At 37.2% G+C, this 20,414-nt stretch overlaps 1 pseudogene; it reads right to left on the bottom strand.

Moving 5' to 3' along the window:
* The window catches only part of LOC127102576 (myosin-6-like), a 47,592-nt pseudogene extending 27,453 nt beyond the window's left edge, over window positions 1–20,139 (bottom strand).
* Window positions 20,140–20,414: the final 275 nt, after the last annotated feature.

Genomic DNA, 20,414 nt, shown 5'->3' with positions numbered 1-20,414 from the left:
TATCTAAGACCGGTATAAGGGTGAGATATATCAATCATCCAACATCTGAGGAAGACCTAAAAAGGTATATTTCAACTCAGGAAAATCTGACTCCACAGGGGACCAAGTCATAATAGGGAGCAGAAAGGAAGGAGCACCAGGGATACCGGTTACTGGGCATATAATAGGTGACCAACCAGGTGTGAATTGGGGAATATTCCCAAAACACTCATCATCCAAAAGGAGGGCTGAAACAACAAACTCGATTACAGGATGGACATTCGATTCCATAAGGAAATACGAATCTTACTCGACTGGGGAAGAAAAAAGACTTCGACTGAAGAGCGCATGAGATATATTATCTATTACCGTCAAAACGTAGATAACATACTCGCATGGAAGATTATCCACAACCGGTTACTGGGTTAATAAAGGATAAATCGACCGAAAAGAAAGGATATCGGGATACCGACTAATGGGTATAAAATGATGACCAATTAAAGGGGAGAAACGATCATTACCAAACAAGGGTAAATGAAAGATGACTCGCTGAGGATAGATTGCTTAATCAGAGCAATTATCCAAGAGATATATCACCGGTTACTGGGAGATATACTCAAAAGGTGGAGGAATATCAATACCGAATATTGGATAAAGATAACCATTGAAGAGGGGATTACATCTACCGGTTACTGGGTAGAAAACCACAGAAGAGTAACCTCCATCGGTTAGGATGAACAAAATCAAGGTTAACTCTCCAAGGGGACAAAATGGGGTTTACAACTACCGGTATGAGGGTAGAAAACCACAGAAATAGGACTTACAACTACCAGTTACTGGGTAGAAGGCCACAATAAATTCCGCCGGGAAAAGATGGATAATTACTGGTTATTGAGCAATCATTCATCTAAACCACGGGGAAATGCAGTGGAAATGACAAAAGGAGTCAATCTAGGAACGATCTAGAGAGACACAATGAAACAAGACTCAACCCTATGAGGATATAACTCAAGGGAGAAAAATTCCATCCCAATACATGTTTTGGGAGGAAACTGAAATAACAATCATCCACGAGGACATAACTCGGTGGGGAATGTGGAAGAAAGGGGTAGACACTTTCTGCCTATGGGGCTACCTCTATATGGCGAGATCAGACACCAACATCTGCTTAGGAAATATATATCACCAAATAGCAGGAGACAACAAACAAAGATATATGGCAAAGAATGCAGCATGAATATCTGAATGTTGAGAATATGCATGTATATGTGTGGTTTATGTATGATGAATGCTAACAAACAGATATATCTAACACAACCAGGTCCAGGGATAAAATGGACAAACATCCGGTACTACATCTCGAAAGAGAAAGCCAGGCCCACTGGGGAAACTCCCAATCTGACGGGGCAACAGATACCAGAAAACAATGATCTCTATAGGGAAAGGAGAACTAATCACTTCGCTGGGAAGGAATCAACACATCTTCCTCAGAAGTTCCAACGCCAATCTGAAATTAGGCAAAGTCTTGGTTGGGGAATTGAAACTTGGATATGATCCATCGTAGAAGCCATTCTATTGGGGAAATTATCCAGGGGAAGGAAGAAACTCTATGGGGAACAACCACCGATCAAAAAGTTTCAAAACCAACACATTTCCTTGCACTGCTGGATAAATCATCTCTGCCGAGGAGAAGATAAACACTACTCCACCGGGGATGGAAAGATAAACATTTTCGTCCCCCGCTCTGCTCAGGAGGAAACAACAGACAGGTTCTGATCAGACAATGCCACTAGGGAAACACTGCTGAGGACTGAACCTAGAACTACTTGTAGGTGATCAGCTGGAAATATCCTGCTTGGTGACCATACCGGGGAGTTAAAATGGGATCAACCCTGCTGAGGATGAATAAAAAATGCAAATTGCTGGAGATTAATGTAGGCGAGTCCACAAGGGATAAGCTACAAACCAAATGTTGAGAGTTCCACTCATGCTGGGGATTTCCTGTTCACTCTACGGGAGAAATCCAATCTGAGTGAGGGAATACCCACTTCCTTGAGAAGATAGCATGTCAATTTACCAATTCATAAGGGATTTTAGGTCAATCCACATAAGGGATGACAACCATATAATTGATAACACAAATGCTAAATCCAGCCTCAATTGGGAGCTGGAAAACTGAGCCAAAACTCCAGACTCTCTGAGGATTTGGTGATGCATAATTTTCCTTTGCGCTCGCGAAGGAGACAACCTGAAAGATAATGAAGAGGATACAAGTCTGCTAGAAATATGAACAACATGTCTTACCCTTTTGGAGATCATACTATCCTTGGGAGAGCACTGAAGACGTCACAACTATCCTTTTTTCATTGTGAATGTTCACTTTGTTTAAAAACAATTTTATGAAGATTTTATTTATTTAAAACAATGATATTTATCAATTAAAACATGCAAAATATTTGTTGAACAGAAACAAATAAGAGTGCAAAGAATTAGATAAATGCTCAAATTAATTTGATGGAATGGTAGTCTGCAAATGGCAAGACTCCATGGATCTTTACAAATTTGAAATTGGTGATATATATTGGAAAAAGGCTACATTGAACATAATGACCATTTCTCCACCAACTCTGAATCCGATGTATTTTAAGCTTTAGTTGACGGTGACTGAGCGAAATTCTTTGACAGGAGACAGCTTGTAGAACAAAGTCTTGTCAGGATGTAGTTACTTGCCAAATCCCTAATTTTGCCTAGATTGCCCCAGGGTGAGGTACTCAGTCTAGCGGGAGGCACATTCATTTTTTATGTCTCTAACTTTTGCATGGATCGCCCTTTCGGGTTTTCAATCCATCGAGACGCTCATTTTTGCCTAAGCCGCCCTTTCGGGTTTTCAACTTAGCGAGCTATTCTGTTTTTATTTTAGGCGAAGTATTTCTTGACTGCATCTGAATTCACAGGACGAGTGAAATCCTCCCCATCCATAGTTGTAAGTATCAAAGCACCGCCTGAAAAGGCTCTCTTAACAACGTATGGACCTTCATAGTTTGGAGTCCACTTGCCCCTGGAATCGGGCGTGAAAGACAAGACTTTCTTGAGCACAAGGTCACCTTCTCGAAATACACGAGGTTTGACCTTCTTATCAAAGGCTTTCTTCATCCTTTGCTGGTACAACTGACCATGGCACATGGCAGTCAATCTCTTTTCTTCAATTAAGTTCAACTGGTCATAACGACTCTGAACCCATTCAGCCTCATTCAACTTGGCTTCCATCAAGACTCTCATTGATGGGATCTCCACCTCTACTAGGAGTACGACCTCCATGCCATAAACAAGAGAGAAAGGGGTTGCCCCTGTTGAAGTGCGGACGGATGTACGATAACCATGCAAAGCAAACAGCAGCATCTCATGCCAATCTTTGTACGTAACAACCATCTTCTAGATAATCTTCTTGATGTTCTTATTAGCAGCTTCAACAACCCCATTCATCTTGGGTCTATAAGGACAAGAATTATGATGTGCAATCTTGAACTCGCTACACAGCTCTTTCATCATCTTGTTGTTCAAGTTAGATCCATTATCCGTAATGATCTTATCTGGCACACCATAACGGCATATGAGTTGATTCTTGATAAACTTCACAACCACCTGCCTGGTCACGTTTGCATACGACGCCGCTTCAACCCATTTGGTGAAGTAATCAATTGCCACGAGAATAAATCTGTGACCGTTGGACGCTTTCGGCTTTATCATGCCAATCATGTCAATTCCCCACATGGAGAAAGGCCATGGTGATGAAATCACATTCAGGAGTGTCGGGGGAATATGAATCTTATCCGCATAAATCTGACACTTGTGGCATTTCTTCACATACTTGCAGCAGTCAGACTCCATTTCAGCCAATAGTAGCCTGCTCTCAACATCTTCTTTGTCATGGCATGTCCAATGAAATGATTACCAAATGAACCCTCATGGAATTTGTAATACCCCAAAATTTACCCTCATTTTTCCTGGAAGCATGGGATTATGTCTTACACTTCATTAGCATCATATTAGGTCATACTCATTGCATACTGCATTAGTGACATGGAGATCAGGTTTTGATCGATCACTCCTTAACAGAAGGAGCCCACACAAAGAAAGATTGAGAATTGGACTTCATTTTCTAAGTATACAAGTCTCAAGGGTCTCAGGGGGGTCCAAGTATCTTATTATGGTCCTTAGTTCATCAGTGAAGGATTCAAAGCTATCAGAGTGTTCATCTGGATTTAATCAGAAATTAGGGTTTCATGGCTACCTGTAACAGGCAATGTTTGGTTGGAAGTAGAGGAGCTCATCCATGTCATGATTAGATAGGCATCTTGGCCTAGGAAGATTCACAATTATCTCAAAAAGATCCATTGGCAATCAGTGCAATCAGTTCCTAATCATTTTGCCCTAAAACTAGGGTTTGGTATAAAATCAGTTTATTTCTGATTCTTTGGGTGAAACTCTTTTCCATGGCCCTCCATATGTCCACAAGGGTCTACATACAAAAAATCAGCTCTTTATTTGAGCTAGAAGTGCTTCAATTGATCAATGGAATCGAGAATCAGATAGTTTGGGAAAAGTCAACTGTGGGGCTAAAAAAGTCAACTCCTGACATTTTGAGAGTGGAATCTCAAAATCCATGCCTAGGGGATCCTACATGTGAAATTTGATCAAGGTTGGATCATGGATTCATCATTTAATCAAGAATTGGAAAAGTTACTTAATTTGGAAATGGTTGACTTTCCATTTAGGGCAAGTTTTCATGATCGTTGCACTCACAAGCCCATTTTGCATCAAGATAAAAGCTACATTTGAAAATTTCTCTAACATGAAAGTTGTTCCTCTTGTTCCAAGCTTTCTAGAGATATAAAGTTTGCTCCATTTGGATTAGAATTGAGAAAGTTATGCTTAGTCAAAGTGAGACATTTTTTTAGGACACTTAGAAAAATTTCTAAGTCCAAAATCTTCAAAATTTGTCAAGACTTCTTGGCCAGTTTTCTTGCACTTCAAGGCATTATTTGAAAATACTTTCTTCACAACAATTGTGCCTTGCCATGTACTCTTTCACATCCTTTTGGAATCATCTCATTTGGATCAATGGTTTGAGAGACACATTCATTTAAAGTGGGCACTATGACTTGATTTTCTAGGCAGATTTTGGGCCTGGCTGGCCCGATCAGATTTTCCAAGCATGCTGCACAAACCAGTCACGTTTTTTTACCTCTTTTGGCCATGCATTGGACATCCATTCACTTAAGTTTGGCCCAAAATAACAACATTTTACACCTCACTTCACACTTTTATTCTTATGGATAAATCACTTATTAAAAAGCCCATGAGAACACACTACGCCAAATAAGGGAAAAGAGGGCGCTTTTTTTGGTCTATAACAGCGCTTTAAAGCGCCCTCTAATCTGGCGCTGGCATAGGTAAAGACAGCTCTTTTTTTCCTGGTGAAAGCGCTCTCTAAAGTGGCTCTTTAAGCCCTTTAAGGGCCACTTTAGAGAGCGCTTTTTAAAGAAAGCGTCCTCTAAAGTGGAAACTTTTAAGGGTTTAGAGGGCGCTTTTACTGGAAAGCGCCCTCTAAAGTGGAAACTTTTAAGGGTTTAGAGGGCGCTTTTACTGGAAAGCGCCCTCTAAAGTGGAAATTTAAAGGGTTTAGAGGGCGCTTATTTTGGAAAGCGCCCTCTAAAGTGGGTGGTTATTTAATTTTTTTTTTTTAAAAAGCGCTATATTTTTTTTTATTTTAGACAATCTGTATATTGAAGTAGTACACCTAAAACTGTATAATTTGAAGCCCTTTTTCACACATTGCATTCAACAAGCCTTATATACAACAATCCATACATATACAACAATCCACTGATATATAATCGTTTAACTTCTAAAGATTCTAAATATACAACCAATTCATAACTTAAAAAGAAATAAAACTAAGTAGCAAAAGCATCTCTGAGATGTATGTTTTTTTTGCTAGCCGCAGTCTTCTTAGGGTTCGCTTCCTGAATCGAAGTTCATTTCTAGCAGCCATTCCTCGCATGCCGGTTTGAATACAAACAGCTTTGGAATAGGTAGTTTTATAAGCACTTCTCGAAAGATACATGCGGATTTGTTTCTGGATTATCAAAGATGCGGCCTCCCTTCTCATGCATTCATACTGACGTCTTGCAAGTTGTCCTATGTTAAGTTCATAGGATACGTAAAACTAAATGACTTAGAAAATGGATAACAAGATTATTCATACATAGTATCAAAAAGGATTCAAATAATTGATACCTTTAATAGCCCTTTGTAGTTCTATGGCAGAAAATCCCAATAACTTGTACTGTTTCTCACAAATATATGTGCGAGCTTTTTTCTGAATAACGATTGCGGATCTTCCTAGGACCTCGGCACGACATGCATCTAGTTCTGCCATTTGACCTGCTCTCAGGAAAACTTTTGTCTTTCCTATCTGCAAAGAAACCCAAACAACATTTTATTCCAATCCATATTATCATACATAGCGTGTTCGAAATTTTTTAGCATCATCATCTATGATTCAATGTAACCTGCGAGCAAATAAAAATGCTATAACTGAGATTAAGATAAGAACTACTACCTGATAATCTTTAAGGTTTGCTTTATCTAGAAGTCTCTTGCAAGCCGTCATCTCATCAGGACTGCAAATATATATTTATTATTAGTTATTTCAGATATAGTTGTGTTATTTGAACATCTAAAACCGGAAAAATTTTGTGACAACAATCTAGGTGGTTAATTATGTTCAGTACAATCACATTCATCTGTATGATCAGAAAAAGAAAACACGGAAAAAAGGAGAAGTAAATACCATGATTTTAGAACCTTAAGTTCCATTATACTAAACCGCTGAACAAATTCATCAAAGTTCTTTCGAGTTGGATATCCAGCGCAACTTATCCTAATTGCCTCCATTACACCCTATAAAAGGCATCCACGGAGTTTGAAGTAACTTGAAACAAAAATATTCATGTCATAATAAAGAACAAGGCTAATATGGGGGTTGAACTCACCCCACATCGAAGCTGCTGTAACACATCGTTGTTCTCAAATATCCCCGGCTTAAGAAGATTATTTGGCTTTACACAACGAATGTAGTGTGGCTCAGTCGCACTCAATGTTTCAAGCAAAGATTGCAGTTGTTGCTTCATTCCATAAGCAATAAGAATAACAATGATCAATAGTTATATACAAAAGACTTATAATTTTCAAGCATATGCATGTTTAAAGAAAACCGACCTTAAACTGAGTGGCTATAGAAGAAAACTTTGTTGATTTAGTACTTTCCTCGTGTAAAGGTGGGAAAAGTCCTGAAACAAAGGAGCACTTGGAAGCACAGAGCAGCCCAGCGTGTTCCGGAACAACGTAGTCTTTGTTTTTATCAAGGAAAAGATCAGTTTGATACGTGACCTGAAATCAAAGTTCGACATATATACTAAGCTTTTAACTTTTTATTTCATGGTTGATATAACTGCGTAGACCAAAATGTATTTTACTCACATCACCAGCATAGTGATTGATGGTGAAGTCAGTTCGTGACAACTTCGGTTTGCTGAATCGCTTATTGTCCTTAAGTGTTTGATATAGCTTTTCAGCAAATGTTTCGTGCGTTGATCTTGGAAACATACTACAAAGAATAAGCAGGACAATATATAAAAGAATGACTATAAAACATAGTTATTGCTCAAAGTATATATATTTGCATGCGCTAACGCCATTTTACATTATGTAAAATGACATAAACAAACCATTAACTATAATACAAATATTTGAACTATTGTCATTTAATACATACCAGGCCTCGTCCAGAAGAGCAATAACGCCGCCAGGTTTCTGAAGTTATAAACAAGAATGAGATGACAAACTGATAGAACTTTTCTAAAATGACAAAAATGCAAGGGTGAGTTGCACCTTCTCAATAAGATCGAGAACATCTTGATTATCAACGAACTCTATATAACTTTGTATATTCCTCTTGCTCCATTTTGAAGACATGCTGCATAATGAAATAATGAAGTGTTATTTGAGTCTATAGAAATTGTTTACCAGGAGATAGTAGAAAAATCAAACCTGGTTGAAATGCTGCTGTAACTTCTCATTTGTCAAATTGATACAAAATTGCTCGAAGCTGAACAGGGCCGATATAAAGTTAGTTACTGTTAGAACAATAAATGTGGTTCAAAAGTAAATAGATACGAAAAATGTAAATAGAGAACACAAAAAATTCGATCACAGAGATTGGCCAAATGTGCATACGTCTATAAACTTCATATAAAATTAGGCAAGAGGGTGGTTAAGATTAAGAACCTGTTTGTCTTGAAACTCTCGAATCCGTATATATCTAGAACTCCAATTATTGTTGAGAATACTCAATAAATGTATGAACCAAGAAAAATGAAACCAAAAATGAACAATAGCGAACGTCAGAAGAGAAACCAAGTAATATGAAGATTAGAAAAATACCTATGGTGTCAAAATCGAACAGCTAACAACGAATTAATAGAAGGAGGAAACGTCGTAGATCTAACAGAGGTGGAAGGAGAACGCCTTAGAAGTAGCGAAAATCGTAGCAGTGAGAACCCTAACGTGAAAAAGAACGAAAATAACAGAGAGTGAAATAACAAAACGCGCAGTATGTTATAATTTTAATGTTTACTAAAGGGGACCTTAGAGGGCGCTTGTGGAAAAAAAGTGCCCTCTAAAGGGGGCCTAAGAGGGCGCTTATGAAAGCGCTCTCTAAGGCTTTCCAAAAGCGCTTTATAAACTGGAAATGCACATGGACTTATAGAGCGCTTTTTTAAAAGCGCCCTCTAAGGGTAACCTTAGAGGGCGCTTTCTAAAAAGCGCTCTGTATTGTTGTCCCTCTATCTCCTCCTTATTTTTTCGCTTCACCTTAGAGGGCGCTTTATTACAAAAGCGCCCTCTAAAGTGCGTTGTCTATTCCAGTTGTTCGCTCCTTATTTTTTCGCTTCACTTTAGAGTGCGTTTTTGTAATAAAGCGCCCTCTAAAGTGCGCTGTCTATTCCAGTTTTTGGCGTAGTGACACCTAATCCACCCAATTTAAGAAGCTGAAACCCTAACTCTAAAGGAGCATTGGAATTTCGTAGAAAGGAGGCAAAGCTTCATCACATATCAGATTCCATTCCTCTTCCATTCCACTTCTATTTTCCATAAGTTAATCATCTCTTCCATGACCATGTTTTGATATATATATACGCTTGCTTACCATGTTCATCACCATTAATCCTTCCATTTTCATATTTTTTTTTCTTATTTAAAATATTTTCTTCGTCCATAAAATTACCCAAAAATATTTTTCACTTTTCTTAACATTTTATTTAATTTTATATCATTTTTATTTTCGTATTTTTTTAATATTAATATTTTATTTTAATTATTTATTCTAAATGGTCCATTTTAACACACTTTTTTTTATTGATTTTATTTTTATGACTTAAAATTATTGTTAGCATTTGATTTTTGGGATGAAGGTTGACCACTGTCTCATGGTCAACCTGACCTTTTCTTGGAATTTTATTTCACATTTTAAATTTATTTTGGATTTATTTTTGACCTAGTTTTGTTGGCGGACTTTTAATTTGACTTCTGTTTTATTTTAATTAATTCACGTACCAATTTTCATTATTTTTAAAATATTTTTGGGGGATGCTGATTTCCTGACCCCACCTTATTTAGTTTAGTTTTTCATAATTTTCTTGATTAATTTACTATTTATTCTTGATTTATTTCTAACCTAGTCTCATTAATTGACTTTTGGTTTGACCTCTGTTTTATTTTAATTAATTTATGTACCAATTTTCATTATTTTAAAAATATTTTTGGGGGATGATGATGTCCTGACCCCACCTTATTTAGTTTAATTTTTCATAATTTTCTTGATTAGTTTACTATTTATTCTTGATTTATTTCTAACCTAGTCTTATTAATTGACTTTTGGTTTGACCTATGTTTTGTTTTTAATTAATTCACGTGCCAATTTTCATTATTTTTAAAATCTTTTTGGGGGATGATGATGTCCTGACCCCACCTTATTTAGTTTAATTTTTCATAATTTTCTTGATTAATTTGCTATTTATTTGTTATTTTTTAAGTTGACTTGAATTTTCAATTGACTTCTTTATGATCGATGTTTGACTTAGGGATTGCTTATGGAAAATGAAGAGATCTTTTGATCCTCCCTTGTTCATCTCATATGCCATGTATTAGAGGCCTTTTACCTTGATTTTATTTGGTCCTTACCTCATTTCCTGATTAGATTATTCAGTGGACCCTTCGTGTGTATTTTTTCATCTGTTTGATTCATTTGTTATCTTTTATACTTGTTTCTCTCATTCATGCTTTCTATTGCTTGATTATTTAACATGTTCATACTCCCATGCATTGTTTAAATGATCCATTATTTGATTCTTTGGTTTGATTATATATTGTTTATTTATCCGATCTGATTGATAATTGTTGCCTACTTGTATGATGTATGAGGCATATATTCTTATTGTTTGTTTGCCATGAACAATCCCCATTCATAACAAATGGACCCCCTCCCATAAAGTGTATAATATTTATTTCTTTATTTCTTTAGTCACCTGTTAATACAAGAATTAAAACGAACATCCAATAACCATTTCAAAATAAGATCAAAAGCTCGATCCAACGTTGAGTAATCATTTTCAAAACTTAACAGAACCAACACGCATTCATCCATCATCTTGTAAGTCGATTGCCTCAGACATCGCCATCTACCTGTAATTCGATTGCCTCCGCCATCGCCATCTACCCTTATCCATAACTCCTCTCCGCGCTCCATCCGTCGACTCTTGTTCCGTTTAGGTAGCACCCATTAGGTAGAACCCTTTATATGATAACATAGGTAGAATTCCCTTATTCTTTGCATGCTAACATTAGGTAGATGTTCCCATTTGTAAATCCTAACACATAGGTCCATATTGCATGATAACTCTAGGGCAGAGCTTCCCCCACTTTTAGACCTTCCGTGCGTCTCCGATCTTGTGGCATGTCAATCTGTTCTATTGCAAAGAGGTAACTGCCTAAGACTCGATTCAGCGAGCTGCGACACCTACTGCTAGGATGTTAAACACATTGCCCACTTTCCTTTGACACAGCTGGTGTCCTCTTTTGTAAGTCCATGTTCAGATGGCAAACCTTAACCCCTAGTTAGCCGAACTACGTTTTGCTCTGATTCTCATTCCAGATGAGATACATAGGCATAAGACGCGACGTCTTACCGAGCACACTTCTCTTTAACCCATAGGTAGCCGAGCTACGAAGACTCTGATTCTCATACTCAGATGAGATACGTAGGCAGTGGATGCGACATCCTTGCGAGTCATTTTCTTTTAACCTTCCTTTTAGTAAATAGTACTTTAGATATACCTACACCATTTAGACTAGAACAACACTTATGAAAAGGGCTCCCTAGGAGTACCTAGGATGTTTTGGGTGATTAAAATCTTCCCATTGCATAACCAACCCCCTTACCCAGATCTCTGACATTTTTACTAGTTTTTGATTCGATAAAACTTTTAGGTTTTTGTTCGCTTTCTAACCATTCCTTTGGATAAATAGAAGTACGGTGGCGACTCAACTTGTATGGTTTACCTTGGATTTAGTCAATATCTCTAATGGTAACGAATACCCCGCTACAGAAAAGTGGCGACTCTGCTGGGGACTATCATTTGCCTAGTGGATTTTGCCTACTTTTCATATTTGTTGTATTGTATGGTATATTGCTTTGTGACATACTTTTGTGCAATTTGGGATTACTATATTGTATGTAATGATTGAATTGTTTGAATATTAATTCCTTGTATGCTTGGTGATCTTCGTGAGATGAGTTCTATACCCGAACTTGAGTGCACTTAGGATAGGAGAATGGCATAGTCTTGTTGACTTGTGTGGAGTTATTCCTTAGCAACTTGACTTGCAAGCCCATTCACTTGGTGGAGGTTATGTTGGGATCAATAATGTCACACGAGTAGTCGTGGTTAGGCATTACTCTTTCCAATATATGCCTTAGAAGCCAAGGACCTTAGTTTACCACGCCCATCTTGGCCTATTTTTAGGACGTAGTGCGAAGATCGTTCAAGTGTAAGATTTGATACGATTGTTACGCGATACTACACTCATAAGAGTCTCTCTTGAGAATATTTTTGGAATACGAGTAGTCGTTTATCCGATAATATCCGAAAGATGGGATGATGACTATGGGAACCTCGTGTAGAACATGATTGTCAGGTTTAGCCATAGTACACTCCCTTTGGGTGGTTCTTAACCAAGACTCCATGCTCGCGACTCGCAACAAACCCTTGATTCGTGGTTGATCCGTTCTTGTGTATCCTTAATATCAATGGAACTTGGGTGTTGATAAGGTGTAAACCATAATCCACCAAAATGGATGATTGATATTAAGGATGACTTGATCCATCCCATGACCTTTGTATGGTGTGATTTGCTTGATCCTTGAGTGTGATTGTTGCATCCATGCATTCATGCATTCATACACATCCATATCATCAACAATGAGAAAACTTTCAAGGAACTTAAGAGGTCTATTTGCAAATTTTCAAACATGGATAAGCAAAGAAGGAATACGAAGAAGTACAGTTTCAGACAACCCGACTTGAAAGAGTTAAGGAGTTTGACATCTTATGTATTAGATCCCTTGGAACTCAAGGCTTGTCATGGGAAGCTTCTGCCTATTCTGGCTACTCAAGTGGATGAAGGTCTAATGAGTGTGTTGGTGCAGTTCTATGATCCCTTGTACCGTTGCTTCACTTTTCCGGATTTCCAGCTTTTGCCCACGCTTGAGGAGTATGCCTATCTTATGGGCATACCTATCCTAGACCAGTTGTCGTTCAGTGGCTTGGAGAGAGTTCCTTCTTCTCAAGAGATTGCTGATCTGTTGCGTATAGATTAATCTATTATTGGTGCTCATATGACTACCAAAGGTGGAATTCAAGGTCTCCCGTCTGATTTCCTCATTGATCAAGCTACTATGTTTGGGAAGGCCATGAGTGAGGACGCCTTTGAGGCCATATTTGTACTTCTCATCTATGGGCTAGTGTTATTCCCCAACATCGACAAGTTTATGGATGTGAACGCCATCAGAATTTTCTCTACTCTTAATCCCGTTCCTACTCTGTTGGGTGACACTTATTTCTCTTTGCATGTGAGGAATTCAAAGGGCGGTGGTACCATTGTGTGATGTTTGCCTCTGTTGTACAAGTGGTTTATTTTGCACTTGCCTCAGACACTCGCCTTCAAGGAGAACAAAGGATGTCTACGGTGGTCCACGAGACTTATGTCTCTCACTAATGATGATATCTTTTGGTACAACCGTGTATATGATGGTGTGCGGATTATTGACTCTTGTGGTGAATTCTCCAATGTACCTCTTCTTGGTACATGCGGTGGAATTAACTACAACCCTATTTTGGCACGTCGTCAGCTTGGGTTCCCCCTAAAGGATAAACCCAATAACATTCTGTTAGAGGGTGTGTTCTTTCAGGAGGGTAAAGATCCTCAAGGCTTGAAGGGCAGGATGGTCCGCGCTTGGCGCAAGATCCATAAGAAAGGAAGGAAGGAGCTAGGTCCGAAGAACTGTATCGCTTTGGAACCTTATACCTCTTGGGTTAGGAGGAGAGCTTTCGAGTACCTCATGCCTTATGAGTATCCAAGACCCACACCTTTGGTTGTGGCTGGGCCTTCAACCCTCCCTAGCCAAGGATTAGAGGAGTTGAGGGACGAAGACCGTTCGCGTGCTTGGATCCGTGAACGAGAGGAGTTGCTTCAGCAGATCAGAGAGAAGGATGCTTTGATAGAGTTCCTTGAGCACCAGGTTATTGATGATCCTGATGACGCATTGACTTCTCTACTTCCTCAGTCTTCCAAGTTTTGGAAGAGGAAGTATGATCGACTCGCCAAAGAGAAGGCAGATATGGAGGCAGCCTATGAGAGAGAGGTGAAGAAGCTTCGTGCAGCTTATCTTCCGGTCTCGAGGGCTTTGGACGATTGCTTCTAGGGATCCATAGGATGTTCATTTTCCTTCTCTCTTGTATTGTATTTGGTTACCAAGACTGTACTTCTTTGGCGTAAAAACATTTCCAAATATTAATTGACGTGATATTTCCGTATGTGATAAACGTTTAATATTTTCAAAATTTGCAAATAAGACTCTAAAGTTCCTCTGATATAAAAATTAAATCATAAGCATTGCATGCATAATGTTTATCTATTCCTAGGGGTTTATATCTTCTTCTTGATTCTAGTCGGGGTTTTCTTACACTGTTTATCTAATGTGAGACTGGAATCACAAATGTTGGCATTGGCCAAGTCCTTTAGCATATGGAGATTGCATAGATTCTAAGTCCAATTTGTCCAAGATCAAGTCAACAGTCCACACAATTTTTTTTAGGGTTTTTGTTCTTATTATGTACATTAATGGTCAAAGACCATACAAACAAACAAAATATACACAAACAAGATATATCACACAATATGGTCCAAATGGACAAAGTAAAAATTGCACTAACATAAACAATTAGAATGGTATGAGTAATGGAAAATGAATAGAACTTAAAAATTAAAGTGCATTAAAATAAAGGACTTGAAATTAAATGTTAGTTGTTAATGAGTTAGAAGTTAGTATTGTTTTGCTTTTGCTTTTCATTTTAAGTCACTCTTTGGAGAACACTCAACCCACTTATCACAAGCATGGATCCTTGAGCCAAGACATCTTCCAAAGGAAGGAAAAAAGGCCAAGTTTCCATATAATACCATGAAAGAGGGGAGACTTACAATCTCACTAACTAGAATGTTATGCCTTTTGTGTCAAAAATTTAGCGCTATGTTAAGCAATCGTAATTGGACTTATGTAGAAGTCACAACTATTTGAGGTCGAGCAATAGAATTTTGGTGTTAATGCATGTTAGAGACATGGTATAATGGACTATGCTCATGAAACATACCACACATAAAAAGAATATGCAAAAGAGGTGGCCTAATCTCATCCATACTTATGTTGATTTTACAATCAACTAGCCTTAGGACCTAGAGATATCATAGGCCAAATGAGATGAATGCATAAAGAATGGGAAATAGATGAAGAGGGAGGGGAATGGTTCAAAACTCAAATTGGTCAAAGGAGGACTTTTACCAAATTAATATCATTCATTCATTTTAGGAGATGGAATGTACATTCCATCAATCCCCTAAATCCAATGATATTAACTTAATAAAGTCAAATCAACCATGACCAAGGCCAAACAACATACGTCAAACTTACACAAATCATCACAAGAGGTCAACACAATTGTTTGGAATTTATACAAATTAAAAATACTAAAATAAGGTATTTAAATTAAATATGGTTTGTCAAATTCCTAAAACCTCATCAAAACACCAAAGAAATGGCCATGAGATTTATCATAGGTCAAACAAGGTCAAAGGACCTTGGAGAAAAAATTTCACAATTTTTAAAGACTTAAAAGTATTTTTAAACAATTATTTTAAAACAATTAATATGAGCAATCATAGGTCAAACAATTATTTTTAAATAATTTTAATTCAGAATATGAAAGAGGAATTTATTTTAAAAAATTTGGTGAAACTCTCATATTTTTTGGATCAATATTAAAATTAATATGAATTAATGAAAATCAAATGAATTAAAACAAAAATCAAAAAATCAAAAAAACGTGAGCCATTTGATCTCCCTCATTAATTGAGGTGGCAGATCAAGTGGACACAAACACACATTCCATAATAGACCTAAGTCAATGCGCTGCAGGGATGGTAATTAAAACCAACGCGTGAGATTAAAACAATTCAAATGAGGTCAATGGCTCAGAACCTGTCTAGCACACCACCGGCGTTGGACCTCCGGTCACCTTCTCAGGCGAGGTCCACCGGACTGGTTCACTCATCACCATCAAGAAAATGAAAAAGGAGGACATGATCTGAAAGAAAAATAGCATAGAGCACGAATCTGACCTCAATTTCAACTAACTCCAAATATATAAAAAGATATGAGGAGTTGAATTTTTAGGTGTGTCAATTGAGTTGCTTCGGTTTGACCTCTAAGCAACTCAATCTTCTTGCCTACATTGGTAGGACTTCAGACAACCAAAGATCCAAGAGAATTGATGAGAATTGAGTGAGAATAGAAGAGATGAAGTTTTCTAAAATTTACCTTCAATGTTGTGCAGAACTTGATGTTGCTTGCTTCAACCTTGATCTGATCACACTTGAGAAGCTTACAGGAGAGGTTTAACAATGATACAAATCTTTGGATCATGGAGTTCTTGAATCTCCAAATAGTTAGATTCAAACTCAATTTTCAAGTTGAAAATATCTCAGGTTTTCCTTTGAAATGTGAAGGTTTCAATGGGGGAAAAGCTGGCGTGCAAGGTGTGTTTGAATTGAGCTCAGAGGCCTTGCATTTATAGCATTTGGGATTGATAATTGCACACTTGAAAAATTGCTAAATTTGGTCATTTCATGCACAAGCTTGCATGGGCATGTACAGGCCCATTACGCAATCCATTTTAATCCATATCCAACTGTTCTGAAGTTCAAATGAGGTTTGAGTGGAAAGGCAATGATATGTGGAGTTTTGGACATTTGATTTTCTCCAATGATGCAGCTCTATTAAAGCAATGCGCAGACCTATCAAACTTCATCCAAAATACATGAACTTGGGTTCTTTGGAAAGCTTAGATCAAAGGGAACAAGTTTGATGTTGAACACTTTTTCATTTGGAACTTGGATCATGGTGAATTTGAAGGTGGAAGTTTGGAAATTTCAACATGTTGAAATTTTTTCTAAGTGTCAAGCCATATATCTCAATATTCCACCTTACTTAACTTTTTATGTGAGCTCCAAATGAGAAAAGTGTATGCATAAAAGTTTTAGATCTTTCAAAGACCTTAAAAATGGTCACAAATTTCATGTCATTTGGATTTATAATGGTAGAGTTATGCATTTTTGAAATTTGGAAAAATCACTTGTTCAATGGTATAGGTAAAAAATGACCTATAATGTATCCTCATATCACATGCTCATAAAAGTTGATTTAGATCTCACTACAAATATCAAAGGTGAAGTAGACATATTGAATTTGATTGTGCAACTTGGAAATATTTCATATCATGAAAATTGAGCAAGTTATGGCCTTGGGAAGTTGACTTTCAAATTAGGGTTTAGACAAAATGACCTATAATGTTTCAACATAGAAAATGACTTTCCAAGCAAAAATAGCTCTAGGTCTCAACATTAAAGTTGTTTTTAATGTCAATTAGAGTAAATTTTCTCTTGGAATCATTTTCATATGGTGAAAATTGTAGGAGATAGGGTCTAGGGAGACCCAGTTTTGATAATTTGAATTCATCTGGCCAACCCACCATCATCAACCAACTTGCTAACCTTCAATTCTTTTGACTTTCTTGGCTCATGGTAGATCATATATGTATAAGATTATGAATTTTAAAGTGTCCCTTGATAAATTTGATCAATTGGTGAGATAGCTTGTTGGAGAAGTTACTCAAGATACCCAGTCAAACTAGGGTTTCCAAGGCAAATCACCTCCACACTCTTGAAGAATACTTGATCAATATAACATGTAGAGATCAATGGGACTCATATATGATGCTTTGAGACATTTTGAATCAATCCTTGGTTATGCTTTTAGCAATGAGGGTCTCAAACCCTAGATATGAACTTGATGGATCAATGAGGATCATGTCCTACCTACAAAAGAGTTAGGCAAATGCAAAGACATATTTTTGGTATTTTGGTTAGTAAAATAATAATATACAAGTAGTATATAATCACATGGTGCTTGCTGATCTCTCCCAAAACAAACCCAATGAAAAAAGGGTAAGGAGGATGCCAATGTATGATCCCAATTCTAATGCATATGATGAGATTGCATGAGGGATCTTAGGGTCAAAATTGGGGTCTTACAGATACCACACGCTTAAGTGATTTTGGTATATCATAAGATATGGGCCACATACACTTAAATGGGCTTTTTTTAGCTTACAGCCCACACAAATGGTTCTATAAATAGAACCCTTGTGCAAAAGCATTTGTGTTGTTGTAATGTCGTTTCTCTCTCTCTCTCTCTCTCTCTCTCTCTCTCTCTCTATCTATCTATCTATCTATCTATCTATCTATCTATCTATCTATCTATCTATCTCACTCTCTCTCTCGCTCTCTCTCTCTCTCACTCAAAGACTTCATTCGTAGCAGCTAGCACTGAGATTGAAGGAATACGTTCATGTGGACTGAGTAGAGACGTTGTCACCATTCAACTTTCATGATCGCTTCTTAGATCTTCATCATGCCCATTCGTAAGGTTTTAATCGCCACAAGAGGTAACGATTCTATCACTGATCATGCCCATTCGTAAGGATCACTAAAGGAGTTTTTTTTTTAAATTCCGTTGCGTTTTGGATCGCTATTCTCCTTCAGATTATAACTTACAAAGCTGGCTATGAGAGGAAGAATTCTTAAACAAAAGATGAAAAAAATAGCAACCTAAGAGTAATGTGAAGGCTCCTTGTGATGGATAATCAACAAGTGATGACTCCAGTTATGCCAGACTTCAGCAGTTAGCACTAGAAATGGCGAGAAGAAGAAGCTCTCTTTTCTCTCCACTCTTCCTTGCACTATTCTCTTATGTGATTTTTTCTAAGGTATTGAACTCTCTCAATCTTCAACAAGGTCTATTTATAAGCCTTTAGCTAAGGTTTATTTTCCTTTGTCTTGGATCATGGGCCCTTTGAAAATTACACCAATCCCAATATCAATTTCAACATATTCTATTATTTCCTTCAGCTTCGTTTGCAAGAAATTAGGTATAGGGACAATTGTAGGGGACAAGGTGTAATGTGACAGTCTACAGTGGCAGGGGTGCTAGCAGCGATGTCCTTTTCTGTATAGTACGCTCGTTAGTGGATGTACTATTATACCTTCTTTTGTCTTTTAGAGCCATGAGTCTTATCTATTTAGCTCAAGAGAATTCCACCAACAAACAAATATATATTCCTTTATAATGCAGCTCCTTTTCCATGCATGTCCTAGGGATCCAGTCGATTGCTTCATTTCATTCCTTAGTTGAGTTCAACTTTGTTCTATCTTGAACTCCTAGGTTCTATACTTGTCTGTCTTGCCTCAGCTCATCAGAGCAATACTTAAAACAAACAACAAACATATCAAAACTACAAAGAGAGCACATATTATGCTCTAAGCTAAGTACTATAGAAACAACTAGAATTCATTAAAAAAATAGAAAATGATAAATCTTCTAGCTAAAATGATATATTAGGTTGTATAATAACTCACAAAATGTGGGTTATCACTTCTCCTCAAGCCACTCGATATCCACAGTCTCTTCTCTCCAAATTTTCTATAAAATTCCTATTATGTAGAAAGAGAAAGAATGAAAAAATTGGGTAAAATGGCCTCCACAAAGCTTTTATAGACAACTCATCAAATTACACTTTTGCCCATGGTCTGAATTCCATATTATTAATGATGCCACTAGCTCACTAAATCTCTACTCATTAGTCTTAAACTCAAATATTCCACATGATTAAGAATAATTTAAAACTTGGGGCATTACACTAACAATTACATTTTTTTCTCTATATATGATGACAAAAAATATTTCTAATTGCCATAACGCATAAAGTCGTATATCTGATGAAAAAGTAATAACCATAAATAATAGTGTATATGATCTTACCATTTTCCACATAATATAGTCATCGAACCAACAACGTTCATGGTTTCCATAGCACCAATGGAACCAATGCTTCAGGACCACAAGAGAGGGAGACGCCACATCTCAACCCAAAACCTTAAGTTGTTAGATAAATGAGTCATCTCTCTTATAAATCCAACTTTCACTCATTCATAGGCAATGTGGGACTTTAACCACTCACACTTGCACCTGACATTCTCCCCCACAAGTGTGAGTCCCCCACATCCTATAACAGGATCCAACACCATATCCAATAGCAGAAGTGTGGTGGTCACATAAACCAATTGTTGGGGTTGGTTGAAAATATACATGTTGAAGAAGTCTCACATCGCTTAGTTTTGTGAATAAAGAGAGAGTCTAATACTATATATAATACAAGTTTTTTGAAGTCCTACATCTATTAGTTTTATGAAGGAAAAGAGAGTTTAAGGCTCTATATAGGATTCATGTTCTTCATTCCAAAATGCATCAGTCAAAAACATTTGAAGCTTGTATTTGACTTTCTTTGTTCTCTTATACTCTTGTATTAAAGTGTTGTGGGATGTAGTTAAATATTTGTTTTGGAGGGTGTGAGTGTACTGGGGGT

The sequence above is a fragment of the Lathyrus oleraceus genome, chromosome 7 (assembly GCF_024323335.1).
Source record: "Lathyrus oleraceus cultivar Zhongwan6 chromosome 7, CAAS_Psat_ZW6_1.0, whole genome shotgun sequence".
In the NCBI taxonomy this organism is placed as follows: domain Eukaryota; kingdom Viridiplantae; phylum Streptophyta; class Magnoliopsida; order Fabales; family Fabaceae; genus Lathyrus; species Lathyrus oleraceus.
Note: the sequence above shows the minus strand (reverse complement) of the source record. Positions and strands in the feature narration are given on the sequence as shown.